The following is an 18,244-nucleotide window of genomic DNA, read 5'->3' as shown; positions in this document are numbered from 1 at the left end:
TAGTGAATAAGAAATCTCACTTAGGATCAGTACTCACTTAACTGGTGATTTTCAAATCACGGTCTGACCACCTGCATCAGGGTACCTTTTAAGATACAGATTCATGGTTCTTGTCCGTAACCTACTGGACCAGAATATCTGTTGGGAAGCCTAGGAATCTGTATTTTAACAAGCTCTGTTGCCTAGGTGATTTTTATGGTCATGAAAATTTGAGAACCACTGCATGGACTGTTCCTACTGATGTTGATATGTAGTCTTGTGTAAAAATATCTTTCTGATTAGATATTTTTGTGATGTTGAGAGCTTTGTGAAATTCTTTCTTCACAAGATAAAGAACTTTTCAGGTGGAATCATATCATTAAAATTTTTATATTACATCAAAAGATACTACATGCAAAAATGATTACTTATCTTTTATTTGATTATTAATTAATTATTGGAATCCACTGTTAAAAATCATCCTGTGTATTTCGTTGACAACTCCATTGTCCAGGTATGTGTGGTTATGTAATTTCCTGATTCAAACTTGGTAACCACTAAGCATGTATAGAATAAGAAATTGAAGGTTCTTTTAAACTGAAATATCAGGGAGGATTCTGTGAAGCCCCACTGATGACAGACCTGGTCTGGTGATGTGGCCACAATCCAAGGAATGCCAGCAGCCACAAAAAAGTTGGAAGGAGTAAGAATGACTTCTTCATTAGAGACTCCAGAGAGAGTGCAGTCTTGCCAATAACTTGATTTCAACCCAATGAAACTGATTTGGAACTTTTATCTCCAAAAAATGAGAACAATAAGAATAAATTTCTGTTGATTTAAGCCAAAAGATTTGTGGTAATTTGTTATAGCAGCCACAGGAAACTGATACATTGGGGAAATAGTAATCATTTTCTAATTACCCATGTTTCTAGGGAAGATATCTTCATTAAAAGTGGAAAGATATACTCAAATACAACAATAACTTTTTGAACATGATGACACAAAACCTATGGGATGCAGCAAAAGCAGTTCTAAGAGGGAAGTTTATAGCAATATAATCTTACCTCAAGAAACAAGAAAAATAAACAACCTAACCTTACACCTAAAGCAATTAGAGAAAGAAGAACAAAAAACTGCCAAAGTTAGCAGAAGTAGAGAAATCATAAAGATCAGATCAGAAACAAATGAAAAAGAAATGAAGGAAACAATTACAAAGATCAATAAAACTAAAAGCTGGTTCTTTGAGAACATAAACAAAATTGATAAACCATTAGCCAGCCTCATCAAGAAAAAAAGGGAGAAGACTCAAACCAACAGAATTAGAAATGAAAAAGGAGAAGTAACAACTGACACTGCAGAAATACAAAGGATCATGAGAAATTACTACGGGCAACTATGTGCCAATAAAATGGACAACCTGGAAGAAATGGACAAATTCTTAGAGAAGCACAACATTCTGAGACTGAATCAGGAAGAAATAGAAAATACAAACAGACCAATCACAAGCACTGAAACTGAGACTGTGGTTCAAAATCTTCCAACAAACAAAAGCCCTGGACCAGATGGCTTCACAGGCGAATTCTATCAAACATTTAGAGAAGAGCTAAAACCTATCCTTCTCAAATTACACTTCAAAACTCATTCTATGAGGCCACCATCACACTGATACCAAAACCAGACAAAGATGTCACAAAGAAAGAAAACTACAGGCCAATATCACTGATGAATATAGATGCAAAAATCCTCAACAAAATACTAGCAAACAGAATCCAAAAGCACACTAAAAGGATCATATACCATGGTCAAGTGGGTTTATCACAGGAATGCAAGGATTCTTCAATATATGCAAATCAATCAATGTGATAAACTATATTAACAAATTGAAGGAGAAAAACCATATGATCATCTCAATAGATGCAGAAAAAGCTTTCAGCAAAATTCAACACCCATGTATGATAAAAACCCTCCAGAAAAGTAGACATAGAGGAAACTTACCTCAACATAATAAAGGATATATATGACAAACACACAGCCAACATCGTTCTCAATCGTGAAAAACTGAAACCATTTCTTCTAAGATCAGGAACAAGACAAGGTTGTCCACTCTCACCACTATTGTTCAACATAGTTTTGGAAGTTTTAGCCACAGCAATCAGAGAAGAAAATGAAATAAAAGGAATCCAAATCAGAAAAGGAGAGGTAAATCTGGCACTGTTTGCAGATGACATGATACCATACATAGAGAATACTAAAGCTGCTACCAGAAAACTACTAGAGCTAATGAATGAATTTGGTAAAGTAGCAGGACACAAAATTAATGCACAGAAATCTCTTGCATTCCTATAGACAAATGATGAAAAATTTGAAGGAGAAATTAAGGAAACACTCCCATTTACCATTGCAACAAAAAGAATAAAATACCTAGGAATAAACCTACCTAAGGAGACAAAAGACCTGTATGCAGAAAACTATAAGACACTGATGAAAGAAATTAAAGATGATACAAACAGATGGAGAGATAGACCATGTTCTTGGATTGGAAGAATCAACATTGTGAAAATGACTATACTACCCAAAGCAATCTACAGATTCAGTGTAATCCTTATCAAATTACCAATGGCATTTTTCACACAACTAGAACAAAAAATTTCACAATTTGTATGGAAACACAAAAGACTCCGAATAGCCAAAGCAATCTTGAGAAAGAAAAACGGAGCTGGAGGTATCAGTATCCTTGACTTCAGACTATACTAAAAATTTACAGTAATCAAGACAGTATGGTACTGGCACAAAAACAGAAAGATAGATCAATGGAACAGGATAGAAAGCCCAGAGATAAACCCACGCACATATGTTCACCTATCTTTGACAAAGGAGGCTAGAATATACAATGGAGAAAAGACAGCCTCTTCAATAAGTGGTGCTGGGAAAACTGGACAGCTACATGTAAAAGAATGTAATTAGAACACTCCCTAACACCATACACAAAAATAAACTCAAAATGGATTAAAGACCTAAATGTAAGGCCAGACACTATAAAACTCTTAGAGGGAAACTTAGGAAGAACACTCTATGACATAAATCACAGCAAGATCCCTTTTGACCCACCTCCTAGAGAAATGGAAATAAAAATAAAAATAAACAAATGGTACCTAATGAAACTTAAAAGGTTTTGCACAGCAAAGGAAACCATAAACAAGATGAAAAGACAACCCTCAGAATGGGAGAAAATATTTGCAAATGAAGCAACTGACAAAGGATTAATCTCCAAAATATACAAGCACCTCATGCAACTCAATATCAAAAAAATAAACAACCCAATCAAATTTTCTGATTGACCCAATCAAAAAATGGGCAGAAGACCTAAATAGATTTAAATTGACATTTCTCCAAAGAAATAGACATTTCTCCATATACAGATGGTCAACAAACACTTGAAAGGATGCTCAACATCACTAATCATTAGAGAAATGTAAGTCAAAACTACAATGAGGTATCACCTCACAGCAGTTAGAATGGCCATCATCAAAAAATCTACAAATGATAAATTCTGGAGAGGGTGTGGAGAAAAGGCAACCCTCCTGCACTGTTGGTGGGAATGTAAATTGATACAGCCATTATGGAGATCAGTATGGAGGGGTTCCTTAAAAAACTAAAAATAGAACTACCACACGATCCAGCAATCCCACTACTGGGCATATACCCTGAGAAAACCATAATTCAAAAAGAGTCATGTACCACAATGTTCATTGCAGCTCTATTTACAATAACAAGGACATGAAAACAACCTAAGTGTCCATCGACAGATGAATGGATAAAGAAGATGTGGCACATATATACAATGGCATATTATTCAGCCATAAAAAGAAATGAAGTTGAGTTATTTGTAGTTAGGTAGATGGACCTAGAGTTTGCCATACAGAGTGAAGTAAGTCAGAAAGAGAAAAACAAATACCGTATGCTAACACATATATATGGAATCTAAAAAAAAAAAAAAAGGTTCTGAAGAAACTAGGGGCAGGACAGGAATAAAGACGCAGACGTAGAGAATGGACTTGAGGACACAGGGAGGGGGAAGGGTAAGCTGGGAGAAAGTGAGAGAGTGGCATGGACTTATATATACTACCAAATGTAAAATCAATAGCTAGTGGGAAGCAGCTGCATGGCACAGGGAGATCAGCTAGGTCTTATGTGACCACCTAGAGGGGTGGGATAGGGAGGGTGGGAGGGAGATGCAAGAGGGAGGAGATATGGGGATATATGTATATGTATAGCTGATTCATTTTGTTATAAAGCAAAAACTAACACACCATTGTAAAACACTTATACTCCAATAAAGATGCTAAAAAATAAAAATAAAAAAACCAAAATACTTTAAATAGAAAAAAAAATTTAGGAAGTTATTGGTCTTTATTACTTCAAATATTTTTTCTGTCTTTTTTTCTCTCTCCTTATGGGGCTCTCGTTACTCATGTATTGGTATGTTTGATATTGTCTCATAGGTCTCTGAGACTGTGTTCATTTTTCTTAATATTTTTCTTTATGTTTCTCAGATTATATAATCTTAATTGAAATATAGTCAAATTGGCTAATTCTTTCTTGTGACATTTCAAATCTGCTGTTAACACCTTTAATGATTTTTTTTCGGCTATTGTAATTTTCAACTACAGAATTTTACTTGGTTACTTCTATAATTTCTATCTGTTTAATGATATCCTCTATTTGGCAAGACAGAATTCTCCCATTTTCTTTTAATTTTTGCACATGGATTCCTTTAATTCTTTAACCATATTTTATATAGCTGATTTAAAAATCTTTTTTTACTATGTTCAACATCTGGACTTCCTCAGGGACATTTTTTTATTAACTGCTTTTTTTTTCTGTTTATGTGTCATATTTTCCTGTTTCTTTGCACATCCTGTAATTTTTTGTTGAAAACTGAATATTTTTAATAATATAATATGTTAAGTCTGGAAATCCAGTATCTATTCCCAATTCCATAAGGTGTTTTTGTTTGTTTATTGTTTGGTGACTGTTTCTTTGTTCTGTGACCTTACTGGACTAATTCCATATAATCTGTATTCTTTGTCTTTTGTGGCCACTGATGTCTCTGCTTGGTTAGCCTAGTGGTCAGCTAATGAAGAGACGTAGTATGTCTCTCAGGCTTTGCAGATTGGTCCTTTGTGTGTGTTGAGGCACACCTTCAGTGCTCATGCAGGCAGTTGACAACTCCACCTCAGCTTGCACAGTGCGTCATGGTCAGTCAGGGGTGAGAGATCAGGATGCTCCCACGTCTTTCCTGAGCATATGCACAGTCCTATGTGTACGCCTGGCCTTCTAGATTTCCAGGAATATGTTGGAAGTTTTAAATGTCCTCTATGAACATCTTACTCCCCTGTTTGTTTCTTTTAAATGTTTTGGTCAGCTTCTTATTAGCTCCAACTGGAATCACTGCCTTGGGCAGCTCTGGTGTTAAACAATTGTTGCTGATTGTTTTCTACAAGTACTTGCACGGAGTGTGCTCTAAGCTGCAGACCCACTCAGCCCCACCTAATGGCTGCTAGGCTGCTGGCATTCACGGCTATAGTGATTTTGAGTCTGTTGGTTTTCAAGGCTGCTCCAGAGTTGCAGAGATGGGGATGGGGATAGGCCAAGTTGAAACACCACGACACCTGTAGTTCTTGCCAAGATTCAGCTACTTTTCTTGAATAATGCTCCTTAGATGGTTGTAAGCCTGTAGTTAATTTCCAGATTTCTAAAAATGTAAGTTTTGACTATTTTTGCAAATGTTCCTGTTGCTTTAATAGAGGAGTGGGTTTTCAGATGTTGTTACTCTACAATTCCAGAAGTGCTTCTCTTTCTGCCTTACTAAACTTTACTCATCATTTAGGACACAAGTTAGTTGTCAATTCTATTAGGATATCTATGTGCTCTTAAGATTGGTTTCTCTCCCAGATCTCCCAGAATACCTGTGCTTTTCACAAACATTTCTCAATTGCCTGTTTCCCATCTGTCTCTTTCATAAGCTTCTAAATTCAAAGATCATGTCCTGCTCACTTCTTTATCACCACCGCCTAGAAAAGTGCCTGGTACATGGCCCCCACTAACTACTGTTGAATAAATGAATATATCCGACCTATTTTTTTTAATGTGTAAGCTTAAATAACCAATTAAATATCCAACAGGTATAATTTTGCTTGTTTCATTCAAAGTTTTAAGTCTTTAGGGTAATTTGTTTTGGACATATTTTGCACTATTACAGACTGAAAATGTCCTTGAGAACAGATGGATATTTGCATATATTTCCAGACTTAATAGAAACTTCACTTAACCCTAAAGATTTTCCATTTTTTCTTCCTTCTATCTTCTTCCCTATGTCCATCCTGACACAAGAATTACCAAGATCAGACATAAAAGGGGAAAGTAATATAAGGTTAGTCTTAGTAGTGCATGTGGAAGAGAAAAAGGATAATCATACTCTTTCCCTTGGTGATGAAGGGGTGGTGTTTATAGGCTGATTACATGAATAAGAGTTTCATGATTTTTTTTTTAATTCTAGCACCAGCAGCAGGGTTCCTTCAGCAGAAATCCTTGATTGAGGCGCTAAAGGCAATGAGAAATAAGAGTGGCTGCTAATTAGACACTTTGAATGAGCCAAGTGGGAAAACGAGCCATATAGAACAGCAGGGACTGCCTATACCCTTTTGATATCTGACAATCCAAATTTTAAGACTGTAGAGGCAATGGATATATTGCTATTCTCTCTGGACAGTTTTGATTTGGGCGTATTGTCAAGCCAATGAACATATTGGATAAATCAAGAGAAAAATGAATCACCCAAACAGTACCCTACTCTTTAATGTACTTTCCAAAAAGTATTGACAAAATATCTGGATGTCGAGTCTGGTATGTCTACTTTATTCTACTATGTTATATGTAACAAATTCATAACCTAATGGTATTGACATTTTAATTAGCTGCTCTCTTTTTCTTTCATGCTTTTCTTTGTCGCTGAAATGGTAGCTGACTATTAACAGCCTAAGAACACAGAAACGTATCTGATACATCATAATACAATCACTTAGAATGCAGGGTGTGACTGATGCAGTGATCTTTGTTCTGTATTACTCTGCCACAACCTCGGCAAGCCTACATTAGTACCCGACGCACTTAAACTTCTCTGGCTTATAACATTGTCTCAGCACAAGAACATTAGTAATCAAGTCAAACATTAAAAGGTAAAAGTACATGTATATTCTCTTCTGCAAGTCATCCATTCAGAAAATAACAGGTACAAGTTGAAGAGGAACGTACTGCAAGCACGTGCAATAAGCCTGAAACAAAGATTTCAAATACAGGGTGTCAAACATTTCATAAGATTCAAAAGTGCAGTCATTTGTTCAGATTTTTAAAATAAATCTGCCTGATAAACCCTCAGATGCTTTGACTGTTTTCTTTTGTGTTTGTTTTCGGTGTGTTGCCAAAAGGTTTAGGGTGTTAGTTATGTTGGCAGAATCTTAAGAAATAGTGATTGATCCCTTTTTATTTGACACGCAAGTTAAAAATAATAATAATTACAACAACTTTCTCTTATAATGTAACTCTAATTTATAGGGTTTTACTTTCAGGTCAGTTTATACAGTCATGTTAGGGAACTTATTTCTAAATCATCCTTTTTTGTTTTTTTCTTAATACTGATTGATTTGCTCTAAGTAATTTATTTGCTTGTTTAGGGACACATCTATTCTTGGTCTAGTAACATCATTGTTCAGACTTGCTCTAGATTTTGTATTGGGTCCAGACATATTTCCTGAAAAAATTGAAAAATGCAAATTTAGTTGTAAAGCTTCCCATATCTTGGACATGAGGGACAACAAATTATCATTTCAAATAAATTTAAGTTCAATTTTCAATCCAGTGGAACAATGTTCCATTGTGTTTCAGTGGTGGCTTGCTGTGCATACTAGATGAACAAAAGCAATATGAAAATATCAGGGGGAGAATTCTCCTGCTCTTCTGCTCATGAGGACAAATGAAGGCTTTGTTTCCCTGTGTTCTAGCTCAGCTGCCAAGTTCAGAGCATGTGCCTTGACTAACTATTTGCAACAGAAAGGCTTAGCCAAAGCAACACAATCTTCAAGTGTCCACCATTGTAAGAGGCTTCTGGTTTCATATCTTTTTTTCCTGTGTGAATGTGCCTTTCCACCACGGTCCTGCACAGCTATTCCAACAGTGTTGCCTTCTCAAGAGTAGTGACTGCTGAGTGACACACGAAATGTTGTTGATAAATGTGATCTGGAAGTCACAAAATGCTGACCCAGCAGTAAACTGATAGCCACTGACTTGACTTCCAGAGACCTGTTCTGTGAAATCATGAAGTGGAACCATGAAGGCTAATTAAACTCTTGTTGAGCTCTCTGGTTGAGATATTGATTCCAATCAGAAGTTAGCTACTTCTTATTAAAAGGTAATCCAGGAACCAAAGAATTTTCCCAAGATAAAGAAGCTGTAAAAATCTTCCAAGCAGTGACACATCATTCATAAAGATGACTCTTAAACTTGAGGTCAGGGCAGAACATTCCTAATCCAAAGTCCTTCTTCTGAAACAACCTCTTCCATGAGCCATGTGATCTGCTAAAGTCAAAGACTTTCCATAAAGAGAATTCATCACTCAGAATTTAATTCACTTTCTATAATATGGATTCCAATTTTCACAGCACGTTATCTATTTAATAAAACTGGGGCATGTGTATTGTCTTCATTAAATGATTTAAGAATTAAAATGAGGTTTCAGTGTTTTACTTATTATTATCTTTAAAAGTTGCAAGCATTAATATTGTACAGTTTCTAATTTTGTCATGGGTGTATTAAATAAAAGGCTTATAAAAGTAAATTACTCAGTTCTCATAACCATCAATTTCTTTATGTGATCAAAGCTTCTGAACTTATAAACAAGCCATGACTACCATAACTTTTTCTGTTTTGAAAACACTGGAACTTAGCATATGAGGCTTTCTAATTTCAAAACAGGGATATGGACTCTTGAAAGTCTGCAAGAGTTTATATGCCTCCATCAGCAACTGAATTCCAGGGCAAGGCATGACTCTAGGGGATAAAATGCATTCCGTGTGGAACAGAGTTACACAAGATGGAAGACTCATCCAGCCCTCAGGTAGTCCAAGACAAACAACAACTTTAGACAAAGAGTGCTTCATCTAGAAATTTTGAAATCTTAGGCAGGGGAGAATTTTTCAAGGATGAAATATGCATGAAATTAAAAGGAGTAAGAAATCTTTTAGAATTGGAGGTGCCCTAGGAAATTTTGTGGGTGGGGAGAAACTCATTTCCTGTCCTATGTGCAGATTTCTTTATTCATCTCTCTTACCCCCATGCCCTTCTCTTTTATCCCCTCCCTGCCTTTTCTCTCTCTCTCTTTCCCCCTCTCCCCCCATTCCACAGCCTGGCATGCCTTTGTTGTGAGGAAAGTGAAGTGTCAAATATGTAATAAGTACATGTTGGCCACTAGGTGTAATTAAATGAAAATTGGAGTTGAAATAAGAGGAATGGTATTTAGTTCCAGCTCTGCAGCTTACAAACTGTGTGATCTCGTAAAAGTCACTCAACCTCTCTGAACTTCAGTTCTCCCTGATGTTAAATCTACTATCCAAGATTGTTGTGAAGCACAAATAAAATGATACAGGTTGGAGTGTTTCATACACCATAAATGAGCATTGTCCAAATGCAACTATTGTTACATTTTGTGTCTGAGTTTTGTCTTGTATTATAACTGCTTCCATACTTTTCATACCCCTACTGTCAGAATGCTCAGATTTCTTGGGGGTAATCACTGTTCCTTATTGATCGCACACACACACACACACACACACCACTTAGCACTATGGGTTTGTGCAGAGCAATGATTTTTTAAATGGAAATAACTATATTTAAAAATAACAAAACAAATTCAGGTCATGTAGGCCTTTGTATAATCAAATTGTATCTTCAGAGAGGAAGCCAGTGCATTCCAAGGGGCAGTTCAGGAGCCCCAGCTACGGAAGCGGCTCTCATTCCCAGCTTCACCCTCCCTCACAATTCCCATCTCCACAGTCAGCCAATTTCAGCTTCTCCTTCTCTCTTAGAATAGCTCACACTGTCTGAATGTGCTCACATTCCTGCCGTATCCATATCTGGGTCCTATTCTAGCCAATGCTGCCTTGCTAGAACTGTACAGTACTAAGCACACAATAGGATTGATTTCTGTTCCTTTTTAAGTTCCAAACGTTACACTCTGTTCATGCCATTTTTAAGAAAAAAATATGCCACTATTTCTGATACTTCTGACTTCTTTGGAAATGAATTCACTCTTATTTTGATCCATGAAACAAAATGTATACTTTCTATTTCTTGTGACCGATTTAGTGGATTATTATCTGTTTGCAGGCATTCTGATTTTCAAAATTGGAATTTCCATGAACAGTTTCAAAGACAAAGAAAATAGAGGGAAGAAAATCTGCTGCTGCTTTTGACCTGGGTTACCATAACAGAATGAATATATGCTACTGAAGCTTGAAACACCTCAGCCTTGAACACTCATAAAATTCTAGTCTCACAGGGTACAGCAACTTATGTGCACCGAGCAGTCAAGGGGTTAAGCAAGCTTTCTATTTTATGGGCCCTTAAATCCTAAGTGATGTTCTGTGTTGCACATTACGAGGGCAGCCATGAAAGGATATATATATAACTTTTTTTTTTAATTCTTCACATCACCTAAGATTTTGAAAGCTTGGTAACATCCCAGGAGCAAGAAAAGCATAAAAGCATTCACCAAACACAGAAGGCAGAGTAGATGCATTAAGATTAGTCACCACTTTGGAAAATATATGTGCGTGCACACACACACGCACACACAAAGGAAACAATTTCAGAAAGATTTCAGGTTTGCTTTTATTAAAAAAAAATGTGAGCTCTAGAACACTTGAAAGAAATTTTTTAAATTCCAAGGTTTCTCTGTAACCTGGACACATGATCAAATATGGAAATACCTATTTAAGTTTTATTTCTAAAAATACAGTGTGGTGATTGTTTCTTGGTTCACATTACTTTTTATGAATATGGAACATCCTTATAGTGTAGCTTTAAAATAAAATCTTTGATTTCAAACACTGATAAATTCCTCAAGGTCTTGTATTCTCTAAATGTTATGGATATTAGTTTTATTTCTTATCTTTTGTAATTCATATTAAGATATCATTGTTGAAGGAATAATCTATGTAAAATACTTTTATATTCTGCATTTGAAAGCCTTCACTTTATGGACTGAAAGATTATAATAGGATACAAGTGTAGGGAGATGAAATTCATACTTATGTTTTTGCATAATTCAAAGTGTCTCCTTTTTTTTTAATAAAAGGAAATCAATAACCTGCTATGCAGAAATACTTAAAAGATAAAAAGAATAACAAAACCCTCCATCTTTTAAATGTAAGACAGTATACACACATACGACAAATATACATGTTCAGCCTTTCTTCATAATTAGAAACAGTTTTAAATTAGACCCATGGCTAATGAAAAAAATCTTGGTGTTCATCGCTCTGTATTAGATATAACTGAAGCAAACTATTTTAATTAAGTGATTCTAACTGGGCAGGGAAAGTACAAGAACAATATTGTTTCAAACTCAAGCTGGTGAAAATTGAGTGCAAAAATAACAGGGTTATAAAATACAGATAATAGTGCATAGCTTTTAGGATCGTTATGAGAGATAAAATAATAGTTGCAAATTACTTAGTGTAAAACAAGCACTTGATAAAGTTGCCTGTTTTTATGATTACTTATTATTGATTTACCTATTGACAAAATATGAGGATAATATCTATCTTTCATGGGTTTTAGTAGGATTAGTGGTATTAGTGATATGTTTTTTCCTGCACTTATTTAAATGCTATGTTTTTTCACCTTTCATCTATTAATGTGGTGGATTACACTAATCAATCGATTTGCTCATAGTAACTCAAACCTTCATTCCTAGTATAAATTCAGTTTGGGTATGCTGAATTACCTTTTTATACATTGGTAGATTTGTTTTGCTTATATTTTGTTTAGAATCTTTACAGTTCTATTTATAAATTAAGTTAGCTTTTAGTTTCTCTTTCTCATATTGTTTTATTTTGCTATTTAATACAAAATATTGGGGAGTTTCTATTTTTGTTTATTATATAGAAGAGTTTATTGAAAACTGGAATGACTTGCTTCTTTGATTATATGATAGATGAATTTTAACTAATTATTCAACTTGTTATATAATATTTTAAGATTTTTTTTCATTTCCTCTTGAGACAGTGTTGCTAAATTATCTTTTTCTGGGGATTTACTAATTTTTTCTTGGTTTTAAAATTCATTGGCATAAATCTACTTTCAAAAGATGGCTGTAATAAAATACCCACTTCAAGGAATTGCCACAAGGATTAAATGAAGTAATAAATATGCACAGCACTTAGAGCAAGCCTAATACATAACAGATATTCAATAAATGTTAGCTACTTGTCGTTACTGTTATTATCTTTTATATATCTGCTCTATTTGTAGTTATATCCCATTCTTTGTTTCTAATACTTACTTGTCCCATCTTTCTTTTACTTGTTCAAACTTTCCAGAGCTTTGTTAATTTCATCGGTCTTTTAAAAGAACCATCTTTTTTTTTTTAACTTGATTTTCTCGCTATGTATTCTTTTTCTGGTTCATTAATTTCTGCTTTGATTTTTTTAAAAGCTCCTCTTTCTACTTTGCCTTTTGTTCCCCGCTTTTTTCCATCCTCTTATGTAGTATGCTTAGCTCATTAAATTTTAGCTTTTGTCTTTTCTAAATGTAATGTTTCTGAGGATTTATACATTCTTCTAAGACCTCCATTAGTTACAGCTAACAAGTTTTATTTTTTCTTTTTATTGAGAACAAAAACACATATAGTGAAATGAATAAAATGCACTGATCTTATGCATACATTTAGAAGAATTTATATGTTTATATAGTTGTGACTACACCAAGATCAAGGTATGAAACATTTCAAGTACTCAGAAGTCCCCTCATATCTCAACCCAGTCAATAACATCCCACCCTGAGATAACCACTTATGTTGACATCTAACCCCATGGATTAGTTTTGCTTTTTCTTCACTGTCTTATGGAATGATACAATGTGTTCTCTTTTGTGTCTGGCTTCTTTGGCCCCAAACAATGCTCGTGACTTTTATCCTTGCTGTAGTATCAGAGATTCATCATTTTTGACTGGTATGAATGTATCATACTTCATTTAACATTCTAATTTAACATTCTAATGTTAGTGGGCATTTGTTTTTTTTCTAGAATTTGTCAATCATGAATAAAACTAGTAAGAACTTCTGAGACATGTCATCTGACGGACCTATGCATCCCACAAGTTTTGCTATACATGCTGTGTAGCATTTTCATTAAAATTTAGCTATCAGTGTCTTAAAATGTCTATTAGAATATATATACATCGTTTTCAAACACTTGTTTTTAATTACCTGTTTTGTCATTCATTTGAAAACTAATTGTATTGTGGACAGAAAATATAATTTGAAAAATATCACTTCTTTGAAATTTGTGTAAATTTGCTCTATGATTAATTTAGATAAATGGCTAAAGTATCCTTGAAAAGAATGTCTATTCTTAACTTGTTTAAATATGATATTTGACGTGTATTCTTTATATCAAGTTTGGCTTTTATATCATTCAAATCTTTTATATTTGTTTCAGTTTAATAACAATGAGAGAGGTATATTAAAATCTCACAATAATGGTGACCTTTTCAATTTCTCCTAATTTTGTTAATTTTTGCTTTCTGTAATTTTAAACTCTTCTATTAGGTTTCTGCGAGTCCAAAATTATTATATTTCTTCAATAAATTGAACTTTTTTTGAACATTTTTTGTGTCCCAGTTTCCTCATCTGCAAAATGGGGGTAATAATGTACTTCACCAAGTTCTAATGAGAACTTGTAGATTCTTTTGTATATCACACCTTCCTTCTGGAATCTTTTTCCTACTTCCTTTAGAAGTTTCTATAGAGAATGCTTTTATTTTGTTGTCTAAACTTGTTTTTATTTTAACCTTGATCTTTAAGGGAAGTTTTGCCATCTAAGTTGACAGTCATTTTTCTGTTATACTTTGATGATATTATTCTTTTGCCTTATGGTTTCCATTGTTTCTACTTAGAAACAGGACATTTGTCATTATTTTATACGCAATCTAATCTTCTGACTACTCTTCAGAACTTCTGCCTTTTGTCTTCTTCCACTTTATTTTAGTATAGCTAGATTTATTTTTATTTATCCTGCTTGATATTTATTGAGCTTAATGAATAATACATTTTAGTCTTTTATCAATTATAGAAAATTCTCAGCTATTTTTCTTTGAATATTGCCTTTCTTTATCTCTCTGTCCTTTGTCTCTAAATATGAGTATACATTTTATTATTTTTTAATTTATTTAATTTATTTATTTATTTTACATCTTTATTGGAGTATAACTGCTTTACAATGGTGTGTTAGTTTCTGCTTTATAACAAAGTGAATCAGTTATACATACACATATGTTCCCATATCTCTTCCCTCTTGTGTCTCCCTCCCTCCCACCCTCTCTATCCCACCCCTCTAGGTGGTCACAAAGCACCGAGCTGATCTCCCTGTGCTATGCGGCTGCTTCCCACTAGCTATCTATTTTACATTCGGTAGTGTATATATGTCCGTGCCACTCTCTCACTTTGTCACAGCTTACCCTTCCCCTTCCCCATATCCTCAAGTCCATTCTCTAGTAAGTCTGTGTCTTTATTCCTGTCTTACCCCTAGGTTCTTCATGACATTTTTTTTTCTTAAATTCCATATATATGTGTTAGCATACGATATTCATCTTTCTCTTTCTGACTTACTTCACTCTGTATGACAGACTCTAGGTCCATCCACCTCATTACAAATAGCTCAATTTTGTTTCTTTTTATGGCTGAGTAATATTCCACTGTATATATGTGCCACATCTTCTTTATCCATAAATATGAGTATACATTTTAGACTCCCTCATTCTGTATGACTCTTATTCTTTCTTTCCTATTTTCCATCTGGATTGTCTATGCTGCAATATGTTGAATAATGCCTTCAGATCTATCTTCCAGCTCACTATTTATCTTTTCAGCAGGATCTAGAACAGTTTAAAAATTAGTGGATGTTTTAATTTCAATTTTTATATCTATAAAATTGAAAAGTGTACATAAATTGTACTTTTGATTAGGTTATTTTAATGTTGTATTTTCATTTATATTTCTACTTTATTATATTATTTTAATTTATATTTTATTTCTAAAAATGTTATTTCGTTATTTTTCAGATCTCATTAGTTAAGTTTCTTTTTTTGTCACATTTTAAATTCTGTCTTATATTTCTTAAAACATATTATATATGTGTTTTATGTTCCGTGTCTGATAATTCCAATATCTGATATCTCTTCAGGTTTTAATCTGCTGTTGAGTTGTTTCTCCTGGCTCTTGGTTATGTGCCTTTGTCTTTCATGTGTGTTGTAATTTTAAAAATAATATGCTGTTTTCATTAGAACTGTATTCGTGGGAATTATTTGAGGCTTGGATGGAGGGAGCATTCCTTCCAACAGGCTTTGTGTTTGTTTTTGTAAGGTGTCTGGGCCATCAGCCCTGGGCATCTTAAGCTACTTTTAAGCTCCAGGTTTTTATCTCATTAACCAGTTCAAGTTGGTTAATACCTTCTGGAGCAATGGACCAACTTGGAGATGAAGAGATTTGGGAGAGAGGACTGCTGGGTGTTTATCAAAACCCTAGTTATGTTTTATCTAAATAGTTTACAGAAAGCATTGGGATTTAAAATATTCTTTTTTCACCGCAACAGTTATAATTTTATTCCAAAATCTTCCATCATTATCTTCTTCTATTTTTCTTTCTTTCCACTCCCAACATTAACCTGTACCCTAAGATAATGTCACATCAGGATATTGTAGAAAAACATCTTGCAAGATATTTAGGGCCACCTTCCTTATACATACATGGGAAATCTCCTTCATCATCCCAGACTGTGGGACACTCTCTCCTCTTCCAATGCCAATATTACTTATTGCTCTTACCACTATGACGCCCTTCCTCCAGCTCTATTGGATTGAATACACATATTCTTTCTTTACAACTAAACTGTAAGGTTCTATAGTCAGGGACAATGTCTTTTTAGTTGTGTATCCTTCATCGTTTATACAATATACTGGATAAAGTAAGTATTTAGAGAAAAATTGCTAACTGATTGCTGGTTTGTCTCTGCCAAACTTTGGATCACGCTGTGAGTGTGCCTTACACTGCATGGTTCTCATGTTTGGCTTGCTAACTTGATCTTTCTTCCTGGAGTCTGCCTCTGCTTCTTCCCTTTCCTAATTCCTATTTTTCTAACCCTCGTCTACTCTGCTTTCAATTTCACCCCTTTTAGAACAACAAGGGATTTGGGGCAGCAATTATCTCAGTCATAAATATCCATGAAATTTAACCTAAAAGCAGACTAAATGTCTTTTATTCCAAATGTCTGGCTTTCATTAGTCTTGACTTTGTTCCTTGGATCAGACAGGTGAACCAGTGCTTTTCTTCTAACACTAAATCGTTAAAGGAAAAGAGGAAGAAGAGCCTTCATAATACCAGGTACCCATCTGCTATACTAACGACTTGTCTGCCTTTCTATTCCTGCAGCCTTTAGGATCACCTGGCTCCCAACTGCATGTGTTCCACTTTGCCAAACCCAAGGATCAATCCTGAACTTCAATGTCAGCATACATGGAGTTCGAAACAGTGTTCCGCCGGCATACCATCAATAACACCCTCTATCTCAGTCTCTTTAACTGTGTGGCTTTGCATCCTAATTTGAGCAACTGAAGTATTTTCTTTCTTTCATTTCTTCTCATACCTCTGGCTCTGTCTCAATACCTAGATGGCCTGCTACCCCTCATTTACCTTAGGTTGGGTCTTGTCCACGTGGAGTCCTGTTGTTGCTGCCCCCTGATGCTGCCTGTGTTCCTTTCCTTTTGCTAAGACTTTGCACCTCCCGAAAGCTTATTTCACATCTCAATATTCATCTGTTGTCTGAGTTTACTTGTTTCTTTGGTTTGCAGGGTATTCATATGAGCTGTTGCTTATCGAAGACCACTTATCACCAAGCTGTTTACTAAAACTTTTAGAATAGTCAAGGAAAGGAAATAAAGATGCAGCAGTTAATAATTGGAAACAGATAACTCTTATCTCTGCTTCTAAATCTTGAGTTGACAAAGTCACTATTCCAGTGCTTTGGGCATTAGATATGAATGCATCTAGTAATGGGTAATATGACTGTGTTAAAGGTATGGTTATAATTAGAAACATCAATTTTTAGGGAACATATATTTTAGACACATAATAGTGTCATTAAACAAAAAAATCAAATAATGCCTACCATCTCCCTAAGCCTAATATATCTGCACTATGTTAACTCATTTTATTTGCCTACGTTGTTTGTAGGATACAACAAACTGTACAATGTAAGAAAAGTTATAATAATGCCATTAAAATTGATTTTCATGTTGTCACGATTGTACAGTAAGTCATCAAAATCATATTTTAATACTCAAATCTCTAAAAAAAATCCATACGACCTAGTTTTTACCTCTTCTCTGACTTGAGGGATTTCTGGAAACACCATCACTGAATTCTTACTGTTTAATAGGATAGGGTCAATGGAGAGGGAGCAAAAATTGATAGAAATATACTTTCTACAGATAGTATTTGACAGGAGTGGAGCACAATCAATATGAAACCTCCAGTTTCCTACTATTACAGAGAAAAACACAATATCAAACTTTTTTAGCAGTAAAGAAACATATTAAAATCAATATTAAGCACAAGTACATACGGGTCCAAAGAAAATGCCAGATGAAAACCCTGTGGAGATCAATATAGGGACAAAAAATTTCACATATTTTCTTTGTGAGGTTGTTGCTAAATGAAGAAATTCATATTTGTGACATTGACAATGTGCAAGATTCTTTCATTAAATAACATCCAGCTTTATGTGCCTATTATAATTCTGGGCTTGTTCCAAACTCTCTCCACCCATTTTTGGCATTTGCTCATGGAGGATGTTCAGACACACCTGGTGAGAATGACTTGTGTTACTTTCAGCCTGGGTGTAGGAACAGTACAAGGCGTGAGCTGGCAGTGGTG

At 34.7% G+C, this 18,244-nt stretch overlaps 1 long non-coding RNA gene across 2 annotated transcripts in view; it reads left to right on the top strand.

Moving 5' to 3' along the window:
- LOC117196332 (uncharacterized) overlaps positions 1-17,859 on the top strand; it is a 143,824-nt gene extending 125,965 nt beyond the window's left edge. Inside the window, exon 10 of one of the 2 annotated variants that reach the window (XR_007470590.1) lies at positions 13,341-17,859. This is a non-coding gene — a long non-coding RNA (uncharacterized LOC117196332). The remainder of the gene's footprint in view (positions 1-13,340) is intronic. The other variant, XR_007470589.1, reaches the window with a different exon arrangement.
- Positions 17,860-18,244: the final 385 nt, after the last annotated feature.

This window comes from Orcinus orca, chromosome 12 (assembly GCF_937001465.1).
Source record: "Orcinus orca chromosome 12, mOrcOrc1.1, whole genome shotgun sequence".
NCBI classification, from domain to species: Eukaryota; Metazoa; Chordata; class Mammalia; order Artiodactyla; family Delphinidae; genus Orcinus; species Orcinus orca.
The sequence above is the reverse complement of the archived record's forward strand: the minus strand, read 5'-3'. Positions and strand labels throughout refer to the sequence as shown.